At 40.5% G+C, this 14,355-nt stretch overlaps 1 pseudogene; it reads left to right on the forward strand.

Moving 5' to 3' along the window:
- Positions 1 to 4,777: 4,777 nt before the first annotated feature.
- On the forward strand, positions 4,778 to 7,390 carry LOC147900103 (putative pentatricopeptide repeat-containing protein At3g15130; annotated as a pseudogene).
- Positions 7,391 to 14,355: the final 6,965 nt, after the last annotated feature.

Consider the following 14,355-nt stretch of genomic DNA (forward strand, 5'->3'; position numbering starts at 1 on the left):
TTTTGATTCTCAAATGACATTTTCATAAAGTAAACTTTTCATTTGGGAAGGATTTTAAGGAATAGTCCAAAAGTAGACATATGAGTCCAAAATTAATGAAATAAGTGTTACAAAAGCAAGTCTCTTGGTTTAGCTACCATTCACAACACTAGCAACAAACTTTCCTCTTGCTTTGGAAAGGCAAATCATGGATGAATTGCTTGCCCTTGGTATCCATCCTCAAGAGATAGAAGAGTTGTCCTCAATTCCTTAAGCTTCCCCACATGTCAATCAAGTTATTTATCCCATCAGCTTCCACCATACCCATACGCCCCAACTCCTTAGCTCCCAACCATATACTTTTCAACTCTATCACTAGATTTTCAACCATATACCATGTCCAAATTTACATTGACAAAGCTTTTGACTATACATGTGAGGATGTTAGGGGTATTTTTCTTACTAGGTTGGATCACATGAGCATCCCATTGGAACTTACCTACCCTGATCCTCTGTCCATTATATGTTGTCGATTTAGTAGCATTTGGAGTGGGTTACCGCAACTACACATGCCATTCCTAGAAACTCATGCCATGCCCCCTCTAGAGGGAAACCATGAAGATGGGACATACCGGCATGGTAAGGTTGAAAAATCCTATAAGTGAGATGCCTAAACAAATAATTTGATCATTAAAATCCACTCACCATCCATACAAGGGGCTTGTTACTCTAGAACCCTATGCATGGTGTGACATATGGCTTTGAGAATAAATTCCATTACAAAATTGCTTATGGCACAAAGAATGACATTAAAGCCATCTATGCATTTCCCAATTATGGCAATTAACACACATACCATCAACTCCTAAAACACATTTTTCTTTGTAGAGGCCATAAAGTCACTTGTGAGCCCTGCATGCCGTTAATCAATAGCCCACAACCTTGGGAAGAATTGTAGATGCACAAGCCACCACCTGCATTCTTAAGCCCTTATTATGCCGACTTTTAAAAATGCAATGCAACCAACTCTTGACAAAAGCCATGTCAAAACAACAAATTCACCAAATTTTCTTTCTTGGCACAACTGATGAGCTTTCCCAACACACTGATTAGGTCAATGTAGGTTGTGCTAACCAGGGCTACATCTACTTCATGTGTCTAGGGAAACTTCAAATCATGAAAAATCCCATCAACTAGTCTGGGACAAAGAATACATTCCCACATAATGGTCACACCAATGTATCTAGACTTCTAGCCCCCACATCCACTTGATTGATCTTAACTAAACAAATAGGATAGTCACATGTGCAAGACTTCCCATGAAATCCAAAAATTTTAGAGCAAATACGATTTGTTGCATCTTTATAGAACATCATCTCCATGTGATAGACACAATAGCATGTAACTCTATCTTTTAGTTTCCTAACAAAGAATGGTTTCAAGATTTTGAAGAAACGCTAGCCAATTTATGCATCTGAAAAGATTGACTTAAACCTTAAATACAACACCATCTGCAACATCAAAATCCTCAAGTGAGCATTGTACCCCTTCAAAATTTGGCAACAAGTCATAATCAAATGCACTAACTATAGTAATTATTAGTACTGTAGATGAACTTGATAGATTGGCAATGTTATTTAATACTATTGACGTGCTACCTATGCTAACTGCTATATAGCTGTGCTTGTGCTAGCATCATGCTTTGTTTCATATATCAATGCTATAATTGCTTTGTGTAATATGGTAAATGCTCTGTGCTATACATAGCATTGCTAAGTGACGATATAGCACTGGTATAACTATGATGTACTATATGGGAACAGCTATATAGTAGCATGATTGTTGAGAAACTCTTCAATCTTGTTTTGGGCTTCTGACAAGCTAAGTGCTAAGTACTAATAAACACCCTTCTCTCCAAAACCATCGACATCTCCTTCTCCATTTTTCTCCAAAACCCACTCAATACTTGACTTGCTCTAAAACCCCCTTGTCCAAAACCTATGCAACAACCTACTCCTCCACTTCCTCCTCTAACTTCTCCACTTCATCCTACAAAAACCCTACCTCCTCCTTCAAACCTGACCTTCTTCCTCCTCCACCTCCTCCTTCATAAACCTGGCTTGCTTCTCCAAGATCTACTCGTCGAAAAGATGTTGGGAATTGAAGACTACTTGCAAGATACTGTCGGCTCATCCTCTTAGTCCCCACCATCTTTATTGTTAGGCAAGAGCAGATTTGGATTTTAGCATTTCTCTTCTTTGCTTCAATTTTTGCATGGAATTTCAACTTTGCTTATGAATTTCAAGGTCCCAGGTCCCTTCATGTTTAATGTTCCATGCATGCTTTGAGGACCCTCAACATGGAGTCCATGCTCTTGAGGAGTCAATAGACCGTTCAAAAAAAGGGCTTTTACTACATTTTGGGTAGCATAGCATGTTGACACGCTACCCAAAATGTAGTAAAAGTCCTTTTCTTTAATGGTTTATGGGCTCATAAAAAGCATGACCCATCCTCTGTTGGAATATTTGTGATCAAGGGCTTGCTCTAAGGTGCATGTGTGCATCTAGTAGTCACATGTTTGTGTGTGTGTGAGTGTGTGTGTGTAGTATAGCACACTTAGTGCTATGAGGTGTCTAGAACCATGACACACGTGTTGATGTAGTACAAGGTGCCCTCTTGAGGAGGTGCCAAAGATTTAGGAAGTCCCTATGATGTAGGGTTGATTGCCTTTCATGTAGGAGAGGTGCCTCTGATCTAGGACACCCTCTCTCCCACTCTATAAATGAGACGCTTCTCTCTCACAATCAATAGAACACACATTTTTGGTCTTCTCTTTTGTTCTCAACTCTTGTCATGATGCATCTCTTCTCTCCCACAACTTCCCAACATGTGGTATCAGAGCTATAGGTTCTAGAAAACTCCTTAGCCTCCTACTTTACCACATCATCATCTTCTTCGTCAGCTCCACCTCCTTCTCTCCATTTTTGCCTCTTCCTTGAAAAATCTTGTGAGATCTTGTTCTCTTCACTTGGGTGACCATTCTCCATGCCTTTTGAGTTGAAAATCCTCCTCATTAGGGCGCATCTCCAACTCCAAGCTTGGCATAGAATTGTCCTTCTACTGCACGTACCAATGCGTTCTCTCTCTCGTGCACTTTTTTAAATTCAAACTGTAGACATAGAATTTTGACCAGCCCTCTTCGTCAAAGTTGGGTGACACTATGACAAATCTTCTGATGAATTTTGAGCTCAAATGCTTCAATGAATGAGGAGAAATAAGCAAAAAACCAATCGAACTTATCGCAGCTCTCTCAAGTGACTTGGCACAACATTACGCCATTTCTCTCTGGTGGATCTTCTTTGGTATAATACCTTTCATTCTGCATAAGAGTCCCCTCTAATGGTCTCTTTATTGGTGTGAATTGAGCTCTCCGGTTTGCTGTTGTTTCTACAAGTACTTTTTTAGAAGAATGCTTTGTCTATGGTTGACCAAGTCATCTTAAATTTCGAGGTTTTCATTCTAAAAGCTTCTTTACATAGTGGAATGCACTTTTTGCTTTGGGTTAATATACATATGTTTGGATGAAATTCCTTCATCATGTTGCTCTTCCAATGCTTCATATGTGAAAGAAAAAGAGAAGAAGAAAGAAGCACCTAGATATGTCAATTGAAAAGTGACAAAGCTTGTGAAGAAAAAAGCATATTATCACTTTGCTACAAAAATTTTAGGCTTCTCTGATTTCATTGCTTGCAATATGCACTTGTATGGTTGAGATTTAAAGCCATTTGTAAGATAGCAGACATTGCGTAAATCATAAAGGTAAGACTCTCTCATGGCTACCTTTAAGATAGACAAATTCAATGGCCAAGGCTTCCATACTTGGAAAATGAAAATTAAGTTTGTGCTTATGAAGGAGAATTTGTGGGATTTAGTCAAGCCAAAGAATCATTCATCACAAGAGGGTGAATCCACTACTACCAAAGGTAAGGAGAAGGCAAGTGACTCTACTTCAACACCAAGAGATGCTATTATCCTTGACCACCATGAGATGGCATGTGAAACTATGTGACTAGATGTATCTTTGTCACTTGACATAGCATGAGGTAAACCCTTCAAGGGGGGTTTGTGATCAAGGGCTTGCTCTAAGGTGCATGTGTGAATCTAGCAGTCACATGTTTTGTGTGTGTGTGTTGTATAGCACACTTAGTGCTATGAGGTGTCTAGGACCATGACACGAGTGGTGATGCAATACAAGGCGCCCTCTTGAGGAGGTGCCAAAGATTTAGGAAGCCACTATGATGTAGGGTTGATTGCCTTTGATGTAGGAGAGGTGCCTATGATCTAGGACACCCTCTCTCCCACTCTAAAATGAGAGGCTTCTCTCTCACAATCCATAGAACACACATTTTTCGTCTTCTCTCCCACAACTTCCCAACATCCTAAAGGACCTTGAAACATGCCTCAGTGGAGCCGAAAGACCATTTAAAAAATGGTTGTTTCAACCATACCAACGTCACCTGGCCGATGGTCGCCCAATCCTGAGGAGCAGACTCAACCCACCAGAAGTGGCCCAACCCCAAAGGTTACGGTGTGTCATTCGCAATGTTGCAGGCCATGATGTTAACACATGCTTCACAATATGAGTGCTAGTATGCAAAAACCCTAAGGTATTTCAAAAGTTTTACTCTCTCTTCAGAGGTTCATAGAACAAGTTTCCCCCTTTCCATTCCACGAGTATCTATTGCTGTCGGCTAACCATGACATTGGCCAGGAGATGCATGTAGATGCATCTATTGAGGTAAATCATGGACTGGATACCTGAATCCCGGTTTGAAATTTGGATATGCAGTAGGGATTACTGTCGATTAACAAAGAAGCAAGCGAGCTTTCTGCAAAGCCGGATCGAAAAACATTGCCATAAGTTTATCTTATGTCAAATTGTAATTCGTATCTTACTTCAGAATATGAGCACCAAAGATTGCATATATCACCATTTTCCTCACAAAGATTAGTGGATTATGATTACCTTTTTGGATTTGGCGGACAGTTGCGTAAAATCTGTACTGAGTTATCCCTGGACAAGGCATTGCAGTCTGCCATTATCATGGACAAGCAAGGGATGTCCCTATCCAGGGACACGCTATATGTACTTCTGCAGGGATGCATAAAGAAGAAAGACCTTGCGTCTGCCAGGCAGGTGCATTTCCTTATGATAGGCAGTAGACTTGATTCTGTTTCTGCTCTTGGTGACCACCTGATTCGTCTGTTTGCGTCATGTGGTAGCTTGCTGGAGGCAAACCAAGTCTTTTGCAAGCTTTCAAACCCAAGTGTGTATACTTGGAATGCCATTATTTCAGCACATGCCATATTTGGAGAAGGCGATAGGGCTCTGGACTTGTATGACAAAATGGAGCAGCAGGGCATAAAGGCAAACGAAGTCACATATTCGTGTATTCTGAAAACATGATAGGAGCCCTAGTACAAGGCAGGCTGATCCACAGGGAAATGATCAGAAGTGGACTTGATCTAGACGTGGTGGTTGAGAACACTCTTATTGATATGTATGTCAAATGTGGGTGTGCAAATGAGGCACGGAAAGTGTTTGACAATGTTCCAAATCGGAACGTGGTGTCATGGAGTACAATAATTGCAGGATATAACATGATAGGAGATGGTCATATTGCTCTTGAACTTGCTAAGAAAATGCAACACGACGGTGTTGAGCCAAACGAGTTCATATACTCATGCACATTAGCAGGATGTTGCACTATAGGAGCCATAGAACAGGGCAGGCTGATCCACACCAAAATCATCAGTGTTGGACTTGAATCAAACACGGTTGTTGGGAGCAGTCTTATTGACATGAATGCTAAGTGTGGAAAACTAGAGGATGCAAACAAAATATTTGTAGTATTGCGAAATAAGAATGTGGTATCTTGGGGTGCAATTATTGCTGCCAATGTGGAGCATGGGCATGGCCTTTCTGCCATAGAACTCTTTATGGAAATGGAAGAAGAGAGCATAAAGCCAAATAAAGTGATACTTTTGTGTATTTTGCAAGCATGTTGCAGCATACGAGCCTCAGGGAAGTGTAGGCTGTGGAAAGCTACAAGAGGCACGTAAAGTGTTTGATGGATTGCCAAATCGAAACTCGGTGTCCTGGGGTGTGTTGATTGCAGCATATACTCAATCTGGCAATTGTATCCTGGCAAGGCAATGTCTTGAGGACATGCAGCGACAGGGTTTGCCTCCAAGCGATCTCATTTTCACTAGTATACTTTCAGCTTGCTGTCGCGTTGGACTATTGGAGGAAGGTTGCAAATACTTCAAATGGATGACAGAAAGGTATGCCATCATGCCAAGCATTGAGCATTACAATTGCATTGCAGACCTTCTTGGCCGTACAGGACACTTGAAAGAGTCTGAAGATTTACTCCAGACTATGCCTGTGTCATCAGATATTGTTGGATGGATATCATTGCTTACAAGCTGCAGAACATATGGCAGTTTAAAGTTAGGAAAGCGATGCTTTGCTCAAGTTGTCCAATCAGATCCCAAAGATGCCTCTGGTTATGTGCTGATGGCAAACATATATGCAGATGCACATATGTGGGAGGATGTTGACAACGTGCTGAATTGGAGGAGACACGGAGGCGTGTCAAAGAAGCCTGGCAAGGCGTGGATTGACGTCAGTAAGAAAGTGCATGAGATGACTGTAGGATGTACATCTCACGGAGAAGGTTATGAATTTCATGACAAGTTGGACAGATTAGGTAGGCAAATGAGTAGCTTAGGATATGTGCCATAGTTGGACCTAGTGTTAGAACCATCTCAGGAAGTTTATGACTAATCTGGAAATACATAATGCATGGGACAGATTGTAATGTGACTAATTTATATAAAAAGTCACATCCAAAGATACTGCCGGTAACTATCTCAATGACGTGGCATCCTCTCATGGATTGTGTTGCATGACCACACTATGAAAAACCATGGAGAAGCATTACCGCATTATCCTAGGCCTCCTACACGGGAACTTAACAGGAGCAGCCTTGGGAACCAGGAGCAGAGTTCAGGCCTGCCAGAGGGCAGCCAAACTTTACCAAGGTTAGCCTGAAGCTTGCAACTGCCAAGGGCCGCAAAATGTTCAGCTTTAGTGCTGCTAGAGGTCATGTAGGCAAACGATGGGCCAAGCAATTGCGAGAATAGAGCTGCCCCTTGTTTGTGAAAGGTGTAAGCCCATGGTGTACAATAAATGAGGAGCAGAAAAGAAGATAAAAAGAAGCTCGGTAGAGAATTATGTCCAGCCAAAGATACTGGTGAAGAGAGTCTGTCTTTGGAAAAGCAATTCTATCTGGATTTGAGCATGAAGTTGTACGTGGTGGTACTGATCAACAAGTCAACTTCAGCAAGGAAGAATCAAGTCGTTTATATAACGGTAAGTACTAAGCAAGCTTGTATGTCAAATTTTTCTTAAGACCTCCTTTTAATTGTTTGCGCACTCCATGCTTTCATGAGGGAGGGAGACACAGTTGTAGATGCATTTGCTGGGACAGGCGGTATGGCTAAGGCACATGGAGAAATGGAAAGATGACTGTTTATTGGACATATCTCTTAGGCCATCTGCATGAGGATTATGATGGCCTTGCCATCAAATCATGACCTTGGAGCAAGACTTGACAATGAACTAACTCTGATTGCAACATTGAATAGAACAGTTGATTCTTGTATTAATGGATTTTACTAGATTATTCTACGTATTAGAGTTTATGAAAAGCTTGTTAGTTGTCGGACATATGATAAGAATATTCATCACATTTGACAATGGTGTGCTTATTCTGAACTGTACTTTGTTTACAATGATGTGTTACATACCTTCCAGTGGGCTTCAGCGGCTGCAGGAGCCCTTGGATAGAATGCTCCTCTACATGATTCTTTTGAAACTTTACCTTTCCATTGCATCACTTCTACGTCAGTTATAATATTCCTACGTAGAGTTGTAAGTTTTGAATTTGGGAGTGCGGGGGGGGAGGTGGTTATTAATGTCAGCAAAAAACGGAAAGGCCTGTGACACCAGAAGCTGAAACACATCATGTGTCTAGCTAGAGAAGCTCAAGCATTTATGGGTTCTCCGAAGATACGAACCATATTATCACTATTTCCAAAATTTAGTAACAGCAAATCTATAAACTTCTCTTTACCATTCATCTAGAGGATTCAATCTAGCAAAAACCATATGTGAAAGCTATTTATGCTCAAGGGGCCCGATTGAAGAGCTTATAAATGATAGCTGCAAGCTGAACTAACTGCAAATTGAACTGACTTCAGACTGAGCAATGGCTGGGTGCTAACTGAGCAGGTGTACTATCAAGCAGAAGTATGGCTACAAACTCAGCAAATGTGTGGCTCCTAACAGGCTAACTTACCAATGGCTGACTGCAAAGTAAGCAGATGTATGGCTACTAACTCAGCAAATGTATGGTTGGTAACAGAGCATCGGATGGCTACAAACTGAGCAAATGCATTGCTGCTAACTGAGCAATGACTTGCCACAAGCTGACCAGATGCTGGGCTGCTAACTGAGCATTGGCAAGTTGCAAACAGAGCATGTGTATGGCTGTTGCTGATGCTCCAAGAGGGGAAGAGAAATGTAGTAGCAGCAACACCAAGCGGTGGGTATGAGGGCAGACAAGGAGGAGAGGCAAAGAAACTCCATGGTAGAAGGGCAGCTCCATGACATGGTGGTCGCCCCAAAGGACAACAAATGGTGAGTCTATGTCAACTAGAATACAAAGAGCTATCATCACCCATGCTATCCCAGGATATTATTAAAATGTGGGAGGTGACCCTTAGATCCCAATATGGGTCCCATACATTGCATTAGCTTGACAGAAAGCTCACTTATGCTAGATTGCCGCAAGCTGAGCAGATGCATGGCTGTGAAATGAGCATTGGCAAGTTATAAACAGAGCATATGTATGGCTGTTCCTGCTGCTCCAAGAGGGGAAGAGAGAACAGTAGTAGCAGCAACACCAAGCGGTGGGTATGAGTGCAGACAAGGCTCCAAGTGAGAGGAGAGGCAAAGGAACTCCATGGTAGAAGGGCAGCTACATGACATGGTGGTCACCCCAAAGAAGGACAACAAATGGTGAGTCCATGTCATCACCCATGCCATTCCAGGATATTATTCTACAGAAAGTAAATGTGGGAGGTACATTGCATTAGTTTGACAGAAAGCTCACTTATGCTAGAGTGTCCAAATAGCTTGCCTATGACAGTGCACAAAAAGCTCGCCTCGCTCAAACTCTTTCATTCATATCTCCTCTCCTCTCCACTTTCACATGCTATCAAAGCCCAACACCAATGGGGCCTATACTCTTGATGAATGTTGGAAGGTGTTGAGATGGTGTATGTGTTCCTTTCCAATGGGGCTTGTGTTTGCACTCCATCCTCACATGTTTTTGCCTTCCAACAAGGCATTGCCATTCCCCATCTCCTCCATTGAGATACATGACCTCCATTTTCAACTCCCAAGTTATAGAGGGAGTCGTAACAGAGCTTATGGTTCAAGAAGCTCAAGTACAGCTATATGGAATCATTGTCATTTGAACAAAAAGTACAGCTATGATGGAGTCATTGTCATTTGAACAATAAGATGCTAATTAGAGCTTTGTGTAAAGACTTTGTAATGGTTCTTGGAAAGAAGAAGAGTCTATGAGACTCTGAGAGAGAGAGAGAGAGAGAGAGAGAGAGAGAGAGAATCCATATCATCCTTGTTTGTCAAAGGTACTTCATCCTCTCCAAAGCTCATGGCTATCAAGGTACTTCATCAAGCTTCAAGACTCGAGTTTCTTGTGCATGACTTCCCAAGGAGAGGAGCCCCATAATACTTTATTGTGAGTCTCGAAGTTCCTATGAGTACTCTTCCACTCACTGCATTCCTTGAGCTCAATGTGGCAATCTTGAGCTCTTTAAAGCTTCTTGAGTTGAGACAACTCCTTTGGCCTTGTGTAATTCAAGAAGTCATTTAATACTTTAGGCGCAACGCCACCCTCAAGTTGCAAACCTACTTCTCACGGATGCATTATGCTATCCATTATAGTAGCTCACAAGCAAGGAGTCGGCGATCAAGTTCCTTGATAATTGGTTTCTAAAGTGCAAGACATGGTCACCACTCAAGTGAAATCTATGAAGCAAGAGATGATTGCTGATGTGAATACCAAAGTGAACAAAGTTTATCTTTACAAGGAAGTGAAAGAACAAGAATCTAGGGTGAATAATAGAATGATCTTATGCATTGGGGTTTCAAAATATGGATGCCTTCATGATGATGATGAAGAGAAGGAACTAGATCATATAATCTTATACCTTAAGAAGGAAATACCGCAAGTTGGGACAGGAACGGTATAAGCAATATCTGTCAAACTAGCACTCAAGCACAAGTCTACTTCAGATGGAGGGTAGAAAGAGTTAAGATCCTGAGACAAAACACATAAGTTGAAGGGCACAAGGATTTGGATATCTGAGGTGACCCAGCTCAAACAAAGAAATAATGAACTCACCAAAGTAAAGGAAGCAGTCAAAGCAAGCAAATGGGTCATTTATCGAGATGGGCAAGCACTGATTAGGGATTTCAAATCCAAACCCAAAGACTCTCAGTCTTAAACTAAATTTCAAAGGCCAGCTTATGATAGTACTAGAATGTAGTTATGCCCGATAATAATTTGGGAGGAGTCGAGCTTTGTGCACTCCCCCAATCCTATCTAGTTTCCCAATTCATGGACAGATCAAATGTGCATGCTTGGCTACTATAGATATCTACGACAAGGAATAGATGTTGTAGCTCAATTTGCCATTTGGGCAAAAGATCTTGAAGACAAGGAGCTCAAATTGAAGAAGGCAAGACTAAGCCTGACTGCGAGGAAAAGGAGCCTGAAGGGAGGAACCAGTCCTCTTCAAGAAAGGAGCAAGAAGAGCCAAGCTTGCAACAACCAGGAAACTCATATCAAGGAAAGAGGAAGCAGCATGAAGGGAGGGGCCGGGCCCCTGCAAGAAGGAACTAGTCCCATTCTGGAAAGGAGCAAGGAAGGCCGAGCCTATAATCAGGGAGCTCAACAAGGAGTTCTTGAGATAATCTGAAGTAAAGAGATGCTCTCTCTCTCTCTCTCTCTCTCTCTCTCTCTCTCTCTCTCTCTCTATCTCTATCTCTATCTCGTTATGCTAAAGATGATCGTAGTCACGAGTCTCACGACTTCGAAAGATTTAGGTGAATGTCATTCATTTGTTTGTGAAGTTGAAGACTCGAAGTATGTGCTTGAATTGTGCCAATGGCAAGAGTTAATGTGATGCTACTATGATCACAAGCATTGGTAGCAAGGTACTATCAATGAGTGTTGAACTGAATGTTTAGTCTACTTCTTGCTCTAGTGGAAAAATAGATGAAAATGCTTATAGATACAATGTCAATGCAAAGGACTAGTCATAGTTAGCTGGTTTGAATCATAGTTTTGTGTCTTATTCCTCGTTGCCTTGTCTTATTGTCCTACTCCTAATCTTTTTATCTTGCATCTAGTCGTAGCATCTACCTTTGTTGTAGGTTGTCTTGTGGCTATGATGTAGTAGTTGTTGGTTGCTAATTTGCATGCAAGATGTGTCATTTGTAGTTGTAGAAGTTGGTGCAATAGTTTGGCATTGCTTGATGTTGTGTTACTTAGTTAGCTTCGAAAGTCTACTTGTTCTACTGCTTTGTTAGAAGCATCATGTTTGCTTATCTTTAGAGGTTGTTGAGGTTATATTTCTTGCATAGGCAATTATGTCCTAGATGTGGTTCTATCATTAAAGCAACGATGTACTTATCCTTTCTTCTAAAGAATACTGTTTCCTGGCTAGCTTCAAGAATGAGACATATGTCTAGCATCAACCTTGTTGCTAGAGTGCGACCTAAAGAAAATATCAAAGATATGTGGGTGCATTTCGATCACATGCAATGTGTCAAGGCTAGGCTACAATGGCCGCTCATGTGACCTATGATTCATATGTACATGAGCTACTGACAATAGCAACGTGCGAGTTTAAAGAGAAACTCAGATGCACAAGTGCAAATTTTGGGAGATGTTAAATGAATAGATGCTGAAGAATGGGCTCAAGAAACCAAAATTCAAGGCTTTATGGCAAATAGTGCAAGTGCAAATTGGTTGGCTGCTGTGAGACTATTTATAATGGTGGGTCAAGGAATAAAATGGAAGGGAACTTGAATTTCGATTGGGAAATGACTATGGTCGATCATACAAGATGATGTATTAACTCCTAATTCCAAGAAAAACATAAATCATTATGCAAAAATTGGAGATGCGCAACCCTAGAACCTTGTGCAAATGAATGGAAGAAGAGAATAATAAAGTTATGGCCTCATTTAAAGGATGGCTTTTTGGGACATTTGTGTAATTCAATGGGGGAGCACATTCTTAATGCAACATGTTAATCTTGGCTTTGCTCCTACTGTAAACTATCTAAAGACAAGCATTCTAGCATTACAACAAGTCTAGCATCCTAGCACTCTAGCATTAGAGCAAGTCATGGGTTATGCACATCATTATGATGGAAATGTTGTGAAATGGAGATCAAAATTGAGTAAGAAGGGATAGAGAAGGCAATGACATAAACGGAGAGGTTATAAAATAGGATATCATTATTCCAAATGAAGCGCATGTGTTTCATATCAGAGTCCAAGTTCAATTGCTAAATTCCTTACTTACTCTATCACATTGGTAGAGTTTCCAATTGCACATGTATTGACTTCGCATAATGTGATGCAAAGAAGCATGCATACATGCCTTGCAAAAAGCACATATAGTATGTATTCGTTTTTTGCTTGAATTATGTGCAATCATCCATCAATTATGCATCAAGATGTTATTCCTATGGTGACTTTAAAAGCCATTCTGTATACCCACAAAGCTGAATCCAATTTTATATCCCAATCTTTTAGGTTCTCAGATATGATTGCCTTGTTGTTACTCTCTGTCTTGTTGCTACTCTCATTTTCCTTTCAAATGATATGTTGTAGCCATCTTGTGAACCATCATATGCAAATCTGTCAATTGCTTCACTACTGCATTCAAAAAATGAGTCCCCTAATCCCATACCAACTCGATCAGGCATCCAAACCATGTAATAATATTCTAGTACAAGAATTTTGTTGTACTAGCTACCGTATTATCCCTTAGTTCCTGCACTTTGACCCATTTGGTTGAATAATCCGTCGCCATCACCACATACTTGTTCCTAATGTAGTGTGCCGCCGACTTAAATGGACCCATGCTAAGTGGATAGTCTTCTTGCTTTAGAGTTCATGGGTTTTGTGAGAGATTGCATGTGCTCTATGCTGAAGTAATATATTAATCATGACATGTCTATGAGCCTATAAAGGAATTTTCTTGTAGCTTTAGTGTCTCATCAACGGTATTTTTTAGTAATCATCCAGTAATTGGTTGTAATGATTTTTGTTTCGAATCGTACCTAGATGTTTAAATGATTATTTTCTCAAAAGTATATTTACATCGATTTAATCTCTCAAAAAGCCCATGTACATTCTTGTCTTGTTTCATGAGAGCTTATAGAACTATTAGATAGTTTCTAATTAAATAATTCTTGATTTTTTATTGATTAGTTCTATGTACAACCTCTTATGAAACATTGTACCATTAATTCTTCCATTAATTTATTGATCTATACTTCCAATCTACTATTCTAAAAGTGTTGAGATTATTTCATACTAGAACTTGACCTAAGGCGGAACCTAATTGAAAGGCTTTGTTAGCTAAGAGGTAGTGCTATAGTGGAGAATTGGATTCTACTTTGTGAAATCCGTGTGTAAATGTCTTAAAAAGTTAATTGAGTTGGCTAGCTTTTCATGGAGATCATTCTACAAAGCTTTTACCTTTAGACTAAAATTGCCTTTTAATAGCCCAATGCACTAACAAAGGGTTTGCTTCCTCTTTACATCAAAAGTGCCCCATGTGTAGTTGTGCATTGAAATCTCAGGTGAAAGCTCTAGAACACACAATTAATTTAAGGTCGAAAGCAGATAGCTTAAAGATCTCATGCAAATGGCCTAGATTTTGAACTCAAGATATCCTGCACCCACTCACAGGTCTTCCCACTAAGATATGGATAAAGTATTGTAAAAGGATTTTAAATAAGCTAGGAGGGGGCCCTCTGTAATAAATAGAGGGACACATGGTCTCTGAAAAGAAAGAAAACAGTTTTGAGTTGCATAAGAGATGCTTTAATTGTACTAGACAAGATGCATGGAAGTTGTGCACGAAATTTTACTTTTCACAAAAGAAAAGAGGCAATGTTAAGATGGGACAAAAT

Source organism: Dipteris shenzhenensis, chromosome 7, assembly GCF_047967505.1.
Source record: "Dipteris shenzhenensis isolate YYH24624 ecotype China chromosome 7, Dip_SZ_1.0, whole genome shotgun sequence".
Taxonomy (NCBI): domain Eukaryota; kingdom Viridiplantae; phylum Streptophyta; class Polypodiopsida; order Gleicheniales; family Dipteridaceae; genus Dipteris; species Dipteris shenzhenensis.